The sequence below is a fragment of the Somniosus microcephalus genome, chromosome 1 (genome assembly GCF_052327205.1).
Source record: "Somniosus microcephalus isolate GS21.2 chromosome 1, FLI_Smic_1.0, whole genome shotgun sequence".
NCBI classification, from domain to species: domain Eukaryota; kingdom Metazoa; phylum Chordata; class Chondrichthyes; order Squaliformes; family Somniosidae; genus Somniosus; species Somniosus microcephalus.
Window position 1 is genome coordinate 286,172,140 of NC_140987.1, and position 12,743 is coordinate 286,184,882.

The 12,743-nt window shown below is 45.9% G+C and overlaps 1 protein-coding gene across 2 annotated transcripts in view; it reads left to right on the top strand.

Moving 5' to 3' along the window:
• plgrkt (plasminogen receptor, C-terminal lysine transmembrane protein) overlaps window positions 1–12,743 on the top strand; it is a 161,764-nt gene that overhangs the window by 47,783 nt on the left and 101,238 nt on the right. The gene's annotated exons all lie outside the window — the stretch shown is intronic.

Genomic DNA, 12,743 nt, shown 5'->3' on the forward strand with positions numbered 1-12,743 from the left:
GTCCCCTTCTCCTTCAAATCAGCCATCATCACCCCTTTTCTCAAAAAAACAACCCTTGATCCCTCCGTCCTTGCAAACGCCCCATCTCCAAAGTCCTTGAACGTGTTGTCACCTCCCAAATCCGTGCCCATCTTTCCCACAACTTCATGTTTGAATCCCCTCAGTCAGGTTTTCGTCCCTGCCACGGTACTGAAACGGCTCTCATCAAAGTCACAAATGACATCCTATGAGACTGTGACAAAGGGAAACTATCCCTCCTCGTCCTTCTTGACTTGTCTGCAGCCTTTGATGCGGTTGACCACTCCATCCTTCTCCAACACCTCTCCACCGTCATCCAGCTGGGTGGGACTGCACTCGCCTGGTTCCATTCTTATCTATCTAAAAGTAGCCAGAGAATCACCTGCAATGTCTTCTCTTTCTGCTCCCGCATAGTTACCTTTGGTGTCCCCCAAGGATCTATCCTTGGCCCACCCCTCCTATTTCTCATCTACATGTTGCCCCTTGACGACATCATCCAAAAACACAACATCAGTTTCCACATGTACGCTGACGACACCCAGCTCTACCTCACTACCACTTCTCTCGACCCCTCCACGGTCTCCAAATTGTCAGTCTGCTTGTCCGACATACAGTTGTGGATGAGCAGAAATCTTCTCCAGTTAAATATTGGGAAGACTGAAACCATTGCTTTTGGTCCCCGCCACAAACTCCGTTCCCTAGCCACTGATTCCATCCCTCTCAATAGCATCTGTCTGACGCTGAACCACACTGTTCGCAACCTTAGTGTCATATTTGACCCTGAAATGAGCTTCTGACCACATACCCTCGGCATAACTAAAACCGCCTACTTCCACCTCCATAACATCGCCCGTCTCCGCCCTTGCCTCAGCTCATCTTCTGCTTTAACCCTCATCCATGCCTTTGTTACCTCTAGACTTGACTATTCCAACACACTCCTGGCTGGCCTCCCACATTCCACCCTACGTAAACTTGAGGTCATTCAAACTCGGCTGCCCGTGTCCTAACTCGCAGCAAGTCCCATTCACCCAACACCCCTGTGCTTGCTGACCTACATTGGCTCCCGGTTAAGCAACGCCTCAATTTCAAAATTTTCATCCTTGTTTTCAAATCCCTCCATGGCCTCGCCCCTCCCTATCTCTGTAATCTCCTCCAGCCCCAACCCCCCCCCGAGATATCTGCACTCCTCTAATTCTGCCCTCTTGCGCATCCCTGATTGTAATCGCTCAACCATTGATGGCCGTGCCTTCAGCTGCCTAGGCCCTAAGCTCTGGAACTCCCTGCCCAAACCTCTCCGCCTCTCTTTCCTCCTTTCAGACGCTCCTTAAAACTTACCTCTTTGACCAAGCTTTTGATCATCTGCCCTAACTTCTCCTTATGTGGCTCAGCGTCAAACTTTTTGTCTTAGAAGCACTCCTGTGAAGCGCCTTGGACGTTTCACTACATTAAAGGTGCTATATAAATACAAGTTGTTGGGTTTTTTTGCACACTCACAAGAATGTATAGGTTTACTCAGTGTGCCTTCCCATTGGTCTGGCAAGTTATAAGTAAGGTCCAAATGAGCATCCAATCAGAATAGACCTGCAATAATGCTGCTGAATCACCCAGTAACCATTCCAACAGGCATGTAACCATAAATAATGCACAATGCAGAAATCCAGCTGTGGACTGTGCAAATGTTGGCACTCAATCAGGGAGCGATTGAATCCCAAAATCCTCATCCCATGGAAGAGGTCATTCAGCTTATTGTGTAGGGTGTGGAGCAATCTATAGGACCAACATTTACGTAGTATCTTACTACACTTTTTGAAATGTTGTATAGAAGGCAGTCATTTTGCACACAGATGATCGCACAAAACGATGAGATGAATGACCGGTTCTTTGATTCTATGGCTCTCAAGTTGCTGCTGGTCGCTTGGCAGCATTTGCATCTAGGCAAGTGGCGGGAGAAGCTGCCAGAAAGCATGCAGGCCCCACAACTGGGATATTCTTCAACCAGCAGGACCATCTGAGTCTACAACACATGGTCATGTTCAATCTGTACATCAAGGGAGCAGTAGCCCTTTCTGTTCATGAAAGGGACTGCACTATTTGCAGATGTGCGAATGGTGATGTGAGGTCAGTCAATGGTACCTAGTATTCAGGGGATGCCATACAGCTAGTGAAATTAAGACAGCTTTTCCAGTTGGTGCTGCATCTCTGTGTTGAAGATGTATGCCGATGATGGTGGAAGAGAGCATCTGTTAACTCAAAATGTAGGCGTGTAATGTATACTGGTTGATCCAAGTGGTATCTTCTGTTGGTGCCTAGAAGGGCCCAGTAATGTAGAAGATGAGTATAGTGGCCATTTTTATTTCCATTCTTACTGAATGCGCTGACCAGTTGTTACTCCTTGGATGCAAGTATGGTCCTAGAAGTTGAAACACGTCAGATATTGTTAATGTCCTTATACACTATTCCTCACTGAACCCTATCTAGTTGCACCATACTCACATTGCACTGGGTAGCAGGAAGACCTGATAGTCCACCTCCTGCTAAAACCTCTTGGCCCATCATGCTATTCTCGCTCCTCCTCCAAATGCTATTGTGTTAACTGAGAGATTCTGACAATTTAGTTAAGCTGTGCGCTGCTTTGTTTATCCCTCAAACTCTGCCAGCCACCACTGATGATTTTACACCAGCTCCAGTTCAACAAAATTCATGTAATGTGGGAGGCAGTAAATTCTAAATAAATTTGCACATTCCCCATAATTGCTCTTTGATAATTACGTAAGCAAAAAACCTACCAACACCAGAAATACTCTCCACTTGCCTGGATGAGTGCAGCTCTGACAACAGTCAAGAAGGTTGACACCATTCAGGACCATTGTCACCAGGACCAGATAGGATGCATCCTAGGACGTTGAGGGAAGTAAGGGCGTAAATTGAGGAGGTACTCGCCATAATCTTCCAATCCTCCTTAGATACGGGGGTGGTGCCAGATGACTGGAGAATTGCAAATGTTACACTCTTGTTCAAAAAAGGATGTAAGGATAAACCCAGCAACGACAGACCACTCAGTTTAAACTCGGTAGTGGGACAGCTTTTAGAAACAATAATTCGGGACAAAATTAACAGTCATTTGGACAGGTGTAGATTAATTAAGGAAAGCCAGCATAGATTTGTCAAAGGCAAATCATGTTTAACTAACTTGAGGTAACAGAGAGGGTTGATGTGGTGTACATGGATTTCCAAAAGGAGTTTTATGAAGTGCCACATAATAGGCTTGCCAGCAAAGTTGAAACCCATGGAATAAAAGGGACAGTAGCAGCACGGATACGAAATTGGCTAAGTGACAGAAAACAGAGAGTAGTGGTGAACAGTTGTTTTTCGGACTGGAGGAAGGTACACAGTGGTGTTTGCCAGGGGGTCGGTACTAGAACCACTGCTTTTCTTGATATATATTAGTGACTTGGACTTGGGTGTACAGGGCACAATTTCAAAATTTGCAGATGACACAAAACTTGGAAGTATCATGAAAAGTGAGAAGGATAATGATAGACTTCAAGAGGACATAGACAGGCTGGTGGAATGGGCGGGCACACGGCAGATGAAAGTTAACACAGAAAAGTGCAAAGTGATACATTTTGGTAGAAAGAATGAGGAGAGGCAATATAAACTAATGGGTACGATTCTAAAGGGGGTGCATGAACAGAGAGACCTAGGGGTATATGCGAACAAATCATTGAAGGTGGCAGGGCAGGTTGAGAAAGCAGTTAAAAAAGCATACGGGATTCTGGGCCTTATAAATAGAGGCATAGAGTACAAAAGCAAGGAAGTTATGATGAAACTTTATAAAACACTGGTTCGGCCTCATCTGGAGTATTGTGTCCCATTCTGTGCACCGCACTTTAGGAATGATGTGAAGGCCTTAGAGAGGGTGCCGAACAGATTTACAAGAATGGTTCGAGGCGATGAGGGACTTCAGTTACGTGGATAGACTGGAGAAGCTGGGGTTGTTCTCCTTAGAGAAGAGAAGGTTGAGAGGCGATATGATAGAGGTGTTCAGAATCATGAGGGGTCTAGACAGAGTAGATAGAGAGAAACTGTTCCCATTGACGGAAGGGTCGAGAACCAGAGGACACAGATTAAAGGTGATTGGCAGAAGAACCAAAGGCCACATGAAGAAAAACTCTTTTACGCAGCGAATGGTTAAGATCTGGAATGCACTGCCTGAATGGGTGGTAGAGGCAGTTTCAATTGTGGCTTTCAAAAGGGAATTAGATAAGTACCGGAAAGAAAAAAATTTACAGGGCTATGGGGAAAGGGCTGGGGAGAGTGGGACTAGCTGAAGTGCTCTTGCAGAGAACTGGTATGGGCTCGACGAGCCTAATGGCCTCCTTCTGTGCTGTAACCATTCTTTGATTCTATGATTCTAGGACAAAACAGTCTGCAAGGTGCACTGCAGAAACTCACCAAGGTGCACTGCAGAAACTCACCAAGGCTTCTTCAACAGCACCTCCTAAATCTGTGACCTGCACCATCTAGAAGGACAGGGGCAGCAGGCTCATGGGAACACCACCACCTCCCAAGTTCCCCTCCAAGTCAGACACCACCCTTGTTAAGTCCGTGAATGATTTAGACACGGACTAGCAGGAGTGAAAACAACAGATGTTTACTGGTGGAAGTCCATAACGAATCTAAACAACAGAGGCTCTCTAGCGCCTTTTATACAGGGGGTGGTCACTGCCGGTACTGCAGTCTGAGACCAGTTATTCTCTTAAAGGTACATACACAACAACCCTGACTTGGAAGTATATCGCCGATCTTTCATCGTCGCTGGGTCAAAATCCTGGACCTCCCTCCCAAACAACACTGTGGGAGTACCTTCACCACACGAACTGCAGTGGTTGAAGAAGGCAGCTAACCACCACCTTCTCGAGGGCAATTAGGGATGGGCAATAAATGCTGGCTTTGCCAGCGACGCCCACATCCTGTGACTGAATAAATAAAAAAGAAGCCGAGCAAGTTAAACCCCACTAGTTGGGAAGTTTCACAGAAATACATGCAAAAACATTAACTGTGATTGACCCTTAAAACATGAGCAGATGTCCGATGTTTAGGCATTTTGATTAGGGACATTTGCATCAGTATATTTAGAGTCACAGTCAGCTCAAGATTGGGCCTTAGAATGTCTTTCTGGCCTTGCAGAAGGAATAAGTGATAGATCCTGTTCAAAGGCTTCTGGAGCAGACTGGTATATTTGATCTGGTCTCACCACCAGGTCTTGGCTGGTGGTGAGAAGGATCCATCCTACTTGATCATTCATACACAGTTTGCGAAGAATCCCTGGTGACAAATCATGGGCTTTGTTGAGGTTTGTTGGCAACAGCTCAACAACAACTTGCATTTATATAGCTCCTTTAACATAGTAAAACATCCCAAGGTGCTTCACAGGAGTGTTATAAACCAAAATTGATGCTGAACTATGTTGTGTCTGTGTGTTGATAGAGACACTGAAGACAGGAGTTGGTTTCATAGGTGTTTACTAAACAAAGTCTGGAGGGGAACTAACGGATATTAACACAATATACAGGCTTATATAGCCCGAGTGGCCATTACCGGCATTACAGTACACATGGGGCTCTTAAAGGCACATACACTACAATTCCTCCCCTTTTAGCTAACCAGTACATAATATTTTAAGTAATTACATGTTATAAGAAAAATAATATATACATTGCTGCCTTGATTATTACACTTCAGTTAGACGCCAGTGTTTTGGGAGTTCAACATTATAGTATGTGCTGAAAATGTGGCCAATGGAAAGAGGCTTAAAGATACATTTTCAGAGACTGACACACTGAAGAATCTTTTACTGAGATGCGTATTATTTAATTCAGAGTTATGTATTTTTGATGGCCCAGTATACTCATATGGTCCAGGCAATAAGGTCAGATTTGTGTTAGCATTTTGGATTAGCATTTTGCATAGTAACTTGAGGGTCAATCACAATAAAGTCATAAGCCATAATGATACAACAGTTGTGTGTGCTTCTCTTCATCCCCTCCACTTCCATGGAGAGGAATGTGGTAACAAGGCAGTGGGTCAGTGGTTGACTTTGCTACTGCACTGGTGGGGGGAGAGAAACATCAGGAAATGGTCTTTGTTGCACCTCATTCCCCCCATCCTTCCCTAGCCCGTCAGAAAGGTGACAAGCCTTTGGGTAGACTTTCATCTTCACTGCCTGGGTGGTAATCTAGCAGGGCAGATCAAACATCCTGCTGATTTTCATTCCAATTTAAGGAAGTGGCAGGTTCTGTAAAGGTCTGGCAATCTACCCTCCCAGATTACCAAGCAGGCGATGAACATGAAAATCTACCTCATGAACTGTTGTGATGTTATTTCTGAAAGTAAACATAATCTGATGTGTTTGGATGTACAGAGCTCTTGATTCAGTGGATAAAGTCATAGGTTAATTAATCTCGGTACAGCAGTACACCTAGTTGTAGACACTGACTGAGTGTACAGAGTGTTTTTCCTAAATCATAATTGTGGCCTCTTGTTATTTTCTGTGTTTATCGTCTGTTCGTTCTGTTTAGATTTTGCAGCACTGACTGGCTCCAATGTCCAAAACGAGCCTTTTGTTTTGATAACATGGAAAAGGTCTTGCGCATCAAGTTAACATGCTTTTTAAAATTGGCAGAAAGGTCACACACATTGGATTGGAAAGCTGGTAAGAATAAGTCAGGCCCATTTAGAGAACTCCACCTTATCAAAAAAAAATGCAAAAAATTTAGAACGAGTAACAAGTACAGGAAACTTTGGTTTATCCGGAGGTTATATGTCTGGAATACTCGATCTAACGGCAAAAATCAGGAGCCGTTTTCTATAAGTTTTTTTAGTTCTCGTTGCTTTTTTTTTCCCAGTCAGGCACTGCAAGGCCTGTAGCTATAGCAACAGCTTCAGCTAGAGACGCTTGCAGCTGCAGCCGACTGTTTTGAAGCTGTTGCTAAGCAACAGGGTTTGTTGATTCACACGGAGCTTTTCAGTTCCGTATCTCTCAACATTAACGCTGGTATGTCCGGCACTTTTGATGGTACGGCACCAGCTCGGTCCCGTCAGTGCCGGATATCAGAAAGTTTCCTGTATGTGAAAATAAAAATTGGGGTAAGAAGTAATGCCAATATTGTGCTCTTTATTGGGGTGATTCTGCAACCTGGCACTTCAGATGGGAAGCGATTCTCTGAGAGTGAGTGCAGGTCAGAAAATAGTCTGCCCACAGCCAGTGATTTTCTGCCCAGGATTTGCCATCTTTCCCAATTTTTGCGTGTAGCGTACATTGGGCAGGTGGTGGTCAGAGTGTTTGCTCCACCCACCCAAATCAGTTGGCTCGAGACCCTTCCAAAGATCTTCTCTTCTTAGGCAGTCCCTCGGAACCGAGGATGACTTGCTTCCACATTAAAAATGAGTTCTCAGGTGACTGATGAGTCCAATGCGGGACCTACAGTCTCTGTCACAGGTGGGGCAGACGGTGGTTGAATGGGCGGGTGGGTGGGGTGCTTGGGTTGACGTGCGCTCCTTCCGCTGTTTGCGCGTGGCTTCCGCTTGCTCCCGGCGAAGAGACTTGAGGTGTTCGGCGCCTTCCCGGATGCTTCTCCTCCACTTTGTGCAGTCTTGGGCCAGGTGCACCATCACTCACTCTTGCCACTGCAAGCACCAGCACAGAAATTGGCACCCCCAGGTGATCTAGATAGTGAGCTAAGGCGGGGGGGGCGGGAGGTGGGGGCTCCTGCACTGGGTGATTCACCGAGCTCAAGCAGGTGCTGATGGAAAGGACAGCCTAGGAAACCGCTCATGGGAGGGCCAGCTCACATCCTAGCTCTGCTGAAGAGGACAAATGTAGACCTGAGAGACCTTTTAAAATAAAGGTACTCTGTGAGCACCAGCAATTGCTCAAAGCATGGGACTGCCTGCCAGCAAGATTCCACTAATATGTCGAGTATGAAGTAGTCCAGTCCCAACTTGTGTGGGGTTCTGGCACATTGCTTCAATGCTCTGCAGTCAACGTGTGGTCACCTCAATGGATGCTGCAGCTTGGCCCCGCCTTGCAGGGGTCTGTGGCACCATTAATGTCTCTCAGGGTTGCTCATACTGGGGCCATGCGGGTTCTGGGCTCAACCGTTTTTTGTGCAAAGGCCATAAGAAAGAAAGAAAGACTTGCATTTATATAGCACCTTTCACAACCTCAGGACGTCCCAAAGCGCTTTACAGCCAATGTAGTATTTTTGACGTATAGCCACCGTTGTAATGTAGACGATGATAACGTGTTAAGAGTGGCAAGTTACACGGTCTTGTGCATCAAGTTAACATACTTTTCAAAAATGTGCAAAAAATTGGTTCGCATACATTTCTGCAAAGAAAACTATTACTCAAGAAAAAGTAATACAATGTCTGCTTAGTATCTTTATACTCAAATGCATCTTTCTAATCCTCTCCCTTAACCAGTAGAGTTGGCCATAGACATTCCACATTGTAACCAAAGCTGTAGTACGTCTGAGAGTGTAAGAGTGAGGGAGTGCTATGTAGGCTAAAAGCTTTGCGTAGATCAGTTAAGCCTGATAGTCTTTTAACCTGCTTAACTAACCTCTTCACTTGCAGGAATTTCTGGGTACCCCTGCTATTTTTCAACAGAATGTTGCGATTTCCCTGCATTCTTAATTCCAGTTAAATAATGCGGTACTTGGGCATCAGATCACACATTAGTCTAGTTTTATTTGTGATCATTTGAGGGCTTTTTTTAACGTGTATGTGAGAGTTGTTTTTAATCTGAACAGAAAATAAGTTCTGAACTGTGCAGTGCATTGACAATCCCATCCATTTATTGCTAATCTAAATGAATAATGAGGATTCCAGTCAGACTGGGCTATCTGAAGATAGCCCAATCGGAAGCAGGCAAGAACATTCAGTGTTCAGATATCAGGCATCACTGTCTCCACTCTGCAAAAAAAAATCAACGACCTTTTAAGGATTGTTGATAAACTTACAGAACATACCGAGGCCATAAACCTTGTGAGATTGCTTTACCCAATAACCACCTTTATCGGAAATCTTTTACCAAAAATAAACAGCTGCCTTTTCGTAATCTCCAGTTGTCGTCACTTGCTTTTTTGCCTGGGACACTGCGCTGTTTATTGCAAGATAAGAATGTGATAAAAAATAATGCGAGACTGGAAATTAAGCTGTGCAATATTTTCATATTTGAAAACTTAATACATTTGCATCAAATTTGTTTTAACCAGGTTAGCACTACTGTTAACAGTGGATCAAGGAATTTGGCATGAATCAGTTAAGCACTCATCCAATAACATTGAACAATGTAAAGTCCAGGGTCTGGGTCTTTTGATGAAAACAAAAGCATAGAGATTGTATCAAAAAATGTTAAAGTAAAATTCCAAAGAAACTCTCACCCAGCAGCCAACCACCCCACTATTAGGGCAGCACCTAGAAGAGGCACAAAATTAAGAACTGGAACATGTAAAACATATACCACAACCAAAGCATCAGGACAAAAAACAATAAAGTCAAAATCTACCCCATTGTGCACATAAGCTCACACTCTGGTTTGTAGTGATTGCTCTAGCCACTGTCTGAGGCTGAACCAGACCCTTTCGCAACCTCGGTGGCCTGTCTGACCCGGAGCTGAGCTTCTGACCCTATAGCCACTCCATCACTATGACTGCCTGGTTCCACCTCCGTAATATCGCCTGCCTCTGCCTTGCCTCAGCTCATCTGCTGATGAAACCCTCACCCAGGCTTTTGTTACCTCGAGACTCGACTATCCCAACGCTCTCCTGACCGGCCTCCCACCTTGCACCCTCCGTAAACTTCAGCTCATCCAGAACTCTGCTGCCCGTAACCTAACTCGCACTGAGCCCCGCTCACCCATCACCCCTGTGCTCATTGACCTGCATTGGCTCCCGGTCCGGCAACGCCTCGCTTTCAAAATTCTCATCCTTGTTTTCAAATCTCTCCATGGCCTCGCCCCTCCCTATCTCGGTAATCTCCTCCAGCCCCACAACCCCCTGAGATATTTGCACTCCTCTAATTCTGGCCTCTTACACATCCCCGATTTTTATCCCTCCACCATTGGTTGCCGTGCCTTCTGTGGTGTATGTAACCTGTTCCACCTTAAGAGAACTTAAGCCTGTTCCAACTTAAGAGATGTACTACTTTCTCTGGCTGCTGTATACGTAATACCGGTGGTGACCACCGGTATATAAGTACTGTGTAGTGATATTGTATTTAGTATAGTCCTGACCTCCAACTAGTAAAGACCTGTTGAACTTTATTCTTGTAGTCTGTGTCAGTAATTAATCTTAATACAACTGGAACACACAGACTTAACAGTGGCGACGAGTCCGATTCTTACCCTGCGGCAGTTTATATCCACGGTGGCTTCGTCCACAGAACGGGCGTCGAAGAGAGGCATCCACCCTCATCACCCTGCTGGAAGACACGTCGCGCGGCAGGCATCGAGAACCCGGAGTGCAGAAGACATCCTGAACTTGAAGCCTCCATCAGTGGCAGTCAGCTATCTTCTTTCGACCTTGGTGGTGGGTAAGCCGGTCAGCGATGCGAGCAGAAAGTCGGCCGCGTTGGCTGTACAGACGGGGGGGAGGAAGACGGAGGAATAAGGGCGGTGAGATCGATCGCGACCGGAGATAAGGGCCGGGCCGCATTCGGGCCGAAAGGCGCAGCGCGGGGACATCGATCGCGGCTGGTGATAAGGGCCGGGCCGCTTTCGGGCCAAAAAGGCGCAGCGTCTGGGGCGACTGAAGGCGCGAGAGCCACGGTGAAGGCGAACGCAGCCGGTGCTAATAACCGGGCTGCAAGAAGGGCTGCGAGGCGCGACATCGGGGAAGCGCGAATGCCCGAGGGAGCCGCGGTGAAGCGGAGACAGCGTCGGGGGAGTTACTAACCGCTGGGAAAGGGGAGCAGCAGCGGCACGCCAAACGCCATTGCAGCCAGTGGGTGAAGACTGCCAAGCGCGGGAAAACCGCCATTTTGTAGGCGGAGGACAAAGACAAGAGCGGGAAGCCGCCATCTTGGGATAAAATAAATTGCAACGATGCCTAAACATGGGAACATTGATACCTTTGATGGCGACATCGAAGATTGGGCCATGTATGTAGAACGCATACAAAATTATTGTAAAGCAAATAAAATCCCAGATGCAGAGAAAGCACTAACGTTATTGAACTTAATGGGTGCAAAGACATACGGGCAATTGAAACACCTTTTATCACCAGATGAACCGGCGGATAAGACATTCGAGGAAATTGTTACTGTCCTGAGAAATCATCTAAACCCCACGCTGCTGATGCTAGCGGAACGATTTAAATTTTACAGCAGAAGGCAGCTGAAGGATGAAAGCAATGCTGAATATTTAATGGAATTGCGTAAGCTGGCAAAGTACTGTCAGTTTGGAACGGGACTGACAGACGCGCTAAGAGATAAATTTGTGTGTGGATTATTAAAAGAAGATACACAAAAGCGACTGCTCGAGGAGAATGAGCTGACGCTTGAGAAAGCGGTCACTATGGCAGCAGCACACGAAGCCGCAGCGAGAGGCACGGCAGTAATGCAGCTGCGGTCACCGGAACACAGTACAAATAAATTGGGTTTGAGTACTGTAAAATGTTATCGTTGTGGAAAGACAACACACGATCAGAACCAGTGTTGGTTTAAAAACCAAGAATGCAGAACGTGTGGCAGGCTTGGCCACATAGCTAAAGTATGCCGGTCAGGAAAGAAGACCAGCAACAAAAAGTCACCGCAAGGAAAATACATAAAGGTGCACAAGGTGACAAAGACCAGTTCGAACGAACAGAAGTCAGATTCAGATGCTAGCAGCAATGAACTGGGTAGCTTAAGAGTACACAACGTTGGTAAGGATGCAGATCTCCAGACAATTTGGGTCACTCTTCAGATAGCAGGAGTCCAAGTAAAGATGGAATTGGACACTGGATCGGCATTGACGGTCATGAATAAGAAAGATTACAAAAGGTTATTCCAACATATTCCCCTACGGGATACGGAGATTATATTGAAAACATACACGGGGCAAAGAGTGTATCCCATCGGAAAGATAGAGGTAAAAGTGGTCCACAAGGGCGAAGAAAGCCAAGTAATGGACTTATATGTGCTACCTGAAGGAGGTCCACCACTACTGGGACGGGAGTGGATTAGGAAAATGAATATGGACTGGCACTCCTTAAAAGCACTAACGGTAGATTCCGGGGAAACAGATGTCAAACCTAAACGATTGTCCAAAATATTGGATGATGCTAAAGAGGTGTTCCAGCAAGGACTGGGAACACTGAAAGGAATTACGGCAAACATCAAGATTGATGAACATGCACAACCAAAATTTTTCAAAGCCAGACCGGTACCCGATGCAATGCGACCTACTGTAGAAGCGGAACTGGAAGCGCTAGAACGTTCAGGTGTACTGTCTAAGGTAGATTGGAGTGAGTGGGCTACGCCCATTGTTCCCGTTATGAAACGTCCTTCGAGCAACAAGCCAGGAGAACCAGGGAAGGTTCGCATCTGTGGAGATTTCAAGATCACCGTTAATCCGGTGCTTCACACGGTGCAGTATCCGCTTCCACGGATTGAGGATATTTTTGCTTCATTGTCTGGCGGGAAACACTTCACCAAGATAGACCTGGCGCAGGCGTACT